General features: G+C 38.4%; 1 pseudogene; it reads left to right on the top strand.

The window, feature by feature from the left end:
* Window positions 1–2,226: 2,226 nt before the first annotated feature.
* On the top strand, window positions 2,227–4,215 carry LOC108416013 (annotated as a pseudogene).
* Window positions 4,216–4,780: the final 565 nt, after the last annotated feature.

Here is a 4,780-nt window from a genome sequence, read left to right as displayed (position 1 = left end):
TCAAGTTTATTTGTATAGCACTTTTTAACAACAGTGTTGTCACAATGCAGCTTTACAGAAGTGTGAAAATATACAGTTATAACATATCCCCCAGTGAGCAAGCCAGAGGTGACAGTGGCAAGGAAAAACTCCCTCACCCTGGAGGCAGAAACCTTGGGAGGAACCAAGACTCACAAGGGGAGACCCATCCTCCTCTGGTCAAAGAGTATTTACAATTTAATAAGCTAAATACCAAATAAAAGCTAAGAGGGTCTCTGTTTGACCACTGGATGGTAAAGCTTTAGAAACTGCGCTTGTAGAGGCAGTTTCTGACTGAGCCTTTATGAACACTGGGAGTGAGCTGAAACAGTCCCATCCTATCTCAATGCTGACACATCTGAACGGCACAGTGATGTAATTGAGGGTGTTGCGGTTGGCACAAATGGACAGGAGGAATCAACATAAACCAGGGGTCACAATGTCTACAACATAAATATAACCATTTTATTGACAATCCTAAATGACCAGTGAACCTACACGTGACATCTGAGTTTTTACATAAAATGTAATATTGGTGATGGATAAAAAGTGGCAAACCTGAAAAAAGAAGTTTTCTTTGGGGACCAGTTTGCCTTATTCGCATTTGACCCTGCATTTTAGACCAAGAGCTTATCGAAAAACTAGCCAGAAAAATTCAAATTTGGGCATCAGGCAGCATATTTATAGCTCTTATTATAAAGAGCCACACTAACATTCTGTGAGGGAACTTTAGTTGCATTAAACTCTTCAGATGTCTTGTTCTTATCACGACCGGCATGAACAATTTGGACTCAGCAAGTTTCTTTAGAAAGGAGCATTTCACATCAACCAACTCTTAATAACTTCATTCATATCTCAACCATGAAAAAATTGGTGCGATTGCCCTTTAATGGGGTAATATGTTAGAAAACAGATTTTTACGCATTTACTTTTTTAGCACATATAAGTATGCTGAAAAAGAGAGTGTAACAAGTTTTGTAAAAATTTGTTAAAACGTAGTATGTACACGTATATCACTGGTGTCAGAACAAAACTCATCTCTAAAATGACAACTTTACAAGAGAAGGAAAAAACATACTTTATTTTAACGTAAGTAAATGGAAATAAACTTTTTTCCAAGTAATTTTGGACCATTTTTTTGGTTCATTCATAATGACACACAGTATAAAGAGCAACAGATATTTTCAAATGTCATTCTGACAGCAGTGATATGTATATATAACATTATGATATAAGGCGGGCTACAGTCAGTAATGATACACAGTGGAACTAAAAAGTAGACGTAATGAATCAAATGGGCAGTGTTCAAAGTAAATAATTGTAATAAAGTGCATAGTGAGTGTACAGCGTCTTACCTGCTTTTTGATCAAGACAGATGTCCAGAAGAATTCAGGCTCTAACTTCTAAGGATAAATATATCTGCAAGAGTTTTCACACCCATTTTGCTGACCTTGCTAAGCATTGTGTATAAAAGCAGCAGTTCTGGAGTGAAGCATTCACCAAACACCAACATAGAATAACGGCAGATGATGTTAGTGCTAGGAAGCTAAGCATCTTATTGTGAGCATATAAGTGTACTATGTTTACAATAGTACAACAAGCTAAAAGATAAAGTTGGCAAGATAGCAATCTGGCTATGTAGATATTTTGTTAGTTTGGTAATTTTCTCTTGGTGAAAGTCTTGTCTGTTGCACTTGTTTTGTGCAGAAAAAAGGTAGAATCACTGTTTTCTCCATAAATTTTCTTTGATAACAAAGTAGGTAAGAGTTAAGAATGAGCTAATTAAGTACTTGATTGTATTAAATATTTGACTGAACTCAGAGGACAGACTAGCACTTGGTTGACACCACAGGTATTGTAAATTGTATCGGGAACTGTATTGTGATATAATGGGTGATATATTACATAATATATGCTTGGTATTGTATTGAGAAAACATGATGAACAAAACCAGGAAAATTATTTTAAATCATGTATTCGTCAACCAGTGCAGCTGAGGAGGATAAGGGGTTAATGTTACGTTACAGAAAACGATGTGACACATCACAACATATATTCAACTCATTGTAGGCTGAAATGCCCTTTTAAATAAAAGCTGAGTAACCCCCCCTCCCCTACCCATAGGTCAATTCTCCAAGATTTATTGCATAAGCTTACTGAATCCAAATTTTAATGCAGTTTTCAATCACTCTCCATTAGGGTCAGACCATGTCTTCATCAGAGCTCATCAAAGCTATGCAAAACATTACTAAGGCATCGAGTTCCAGAAATGACACCAAAATGCTAATGCAGCCGTACGCAAACTGGGAGGAGTACTTGACACCAGGTCTAATTTCCATTGCCATTTTGGGAGAGTTGGTCTTCATTTCATCAAAAGTGGACTTCTCCATCAACAAAAGTCCACCGAAAGATGGATTCAAATTCATCAGGTACCCAGAATCATTCAGAGCTTGTCTCATGCAAGTTTGCAATGCTGGATGGAGTGCTTTCAATGAGGCCCACAAGAACATGGATCAGATTCGCCTACACACAGGCAACGTTCCTGACTACATAAAGATGTGCGTGAAAATTCTTCTCCAAGATAACGACGAACTTGTTCAAACCTTTATCCCTGACCAGCTCCAGAATATTGACAGCATAGCAAACGATTGTCTGGACCTGGCAACGAACACTGAGAAGAAGTTCATGGAAGTCATTATGCTGATTCAAGAGCTTCTGGAGGCTTGCCTAAATGCCAAACAGAGTTATTCTCACGAGCTTGAGGAAGTCAGGCAAAAGCTGGAAACAGCAAAGTTTAGAGAAAAACTGTTAAAGGAAGCCAATAAGAGGGCTGAAAATCATGTGAACAAACTTGATGAGCAACTTAAACAAGCCCAGAAGTCTTTTGAGGAGGCAATGAACTCTTTGCCAAATGACTGGGAAATGATTGGGATGAATCTGGTCGAGGGCCTGGCTGGCACAGTGAATACTATCCTTTCTGGTGCAGCTTATATTAGCACAGGAGGCTTTATTGCAGACGGAATTAAATCAATTTCATCTTTTGCTGCACAAAATACAATCAATGCCGGAGCAAGCGTGGAACAGAGCGCGCAAGAACATGACCCAATGAACATAAACAACATATACGCCAATTCAAGCCACATTTTGTCAGTAAGCCAAAGTTTCCTCAAATTCATTGATAATAATCAAATCAAATGGGAAGCAGTGAAAGATAAGAGTAGCGGATGAATAACTTCAAATTTCCTGAGTAGGAACTTTGAGATAATTAAAGACATTATCAACAAGCAGAAGCCATGCCCGCCAAGGCAGGAGGCTTTATCAATTTGTCAGAAAGGCATCTCCATCTGCACCGATTTGGCCAGGTATGCAGAGCAGGGAAAATGTGAACAAGATGAAATGAGCAATTTGGTTTCACACATCCACAATCTAGTAGAGTCTGCTCAAATATTTGACTCAAAGAGTAAGGCCTCAACCAACACCCCAGCCTTCACTGCAAAGCCTCCACAACTGTGCAAATCACAGACCAGTGGATCCGAGAAGATGACTGCTAGCCAGACTGCTAGAGAAAATGCCCGTTTTCGTATAAAGCAGAGTCGGGCTCAGTTAGATCAAGTGAGGGAAGCTTATGGGAAGCGAGTAGATGAAATGGAGAAGAAGAAGCAGGAGCTGAATGACGTCCTTATCTCCCTGAGTACCTGTAAAGTCCAGGAGATTGACTTTGAAACCACCATCAAGTTTCTGGTCAAGGGACTTGATGCCATGGGACAAGTGAAAGAGCAGTGGGAGAAAATGGTGCGTTTCTTTCAGATGGTGTCAAATATAATCAAGACATGTTTGGAAACCTCACTGAAAGATTTCACCAAGACTATTCAGAAGACATCCACCTCCTCTTTGAGATACTCGCCAAGTATGTTCATCAAAGACATTATCTACACCCAAGCATTTCATGCCTCAAACATTGCCCATTTGGTGAACATGATTTCAGGTACCTACACTGAGGTGTCCAACAAATACTTGATGGACAGAGTCAGCAGCCTTTGAAAGCTCATGGCCCTGGACCCTGAGAACCCAAACTTTACCAAAGAGCGCCTGCTACTACAAAATACCTGCAAGGAGGCACAGGATGGTATACTGCAACTGGTTAAAAGAAACAAGCAAAACTTTGACGGCCAAACTCGAGCAAGAGTTTTCACGTAATGATCAATTTAATTTATTTCTCAGTTTAAAGAATTTTTACTACAAAGCATAGCATTGTGTTACTTCATGGTTTTTAGCTTCCCGCTGCTCATCTAGCCATACAATCATGTTTTTGTTTTAGTCTCGGAAAAACTGAGAAAACGCAATCATTGCATTGACTGTTCAAAATTTGAGAAACTGCAAAATTATCAAGTTACAATATTGAGGACTAGTTATATGAAATTATTCACAACTGTTTATGGTCTATATGTTTTGGTATGGTGTAAGATGTTTTCTTGTTTCAGTTGGTTTAAGATTCTAAAACTCTGGTTGCCAATTTTTTAAGTTGTAATAATTTCTTCATGCTTTAAGAAACATTTAGCTTTTGTGATACATAATGCAAATAAAGCTGCTAAAAAACATTGTACTATACTGGTTTATTTCCTGTGATGCAAAACATTTTTGCTATGTATTAATGAAAACTTAAATCTGACAGTCTCTAATGTGGTCATGGTTACTTACCCACCAATTAAACCTCCTTAAAAAAAAATTATCTATATTGTAGATTTTCCAATGGCAGACTCAT

The sequence above is a fragment of the Pygocentrus nattereri genome, chromosome 1, assembly GCF_015220715.1.
Source record: "Pygocentrus nattereri isolate fPygNat1 chromosome 1, fPygNat1.pri, whole genome shotgun sequence".
NCBI classification, from domain to species: Eukaryota; Metazoa; Chordata; class Actinopteri; order Characiformes; family Serrasalmidae; genus Pygocentrus; species Pygocentrus nattereri.
The sequence above is the reverse complement of the archived record's forward strand: the minus strand, read 5'-3'. Positions and strand labels throughout refer to the sequence as shown.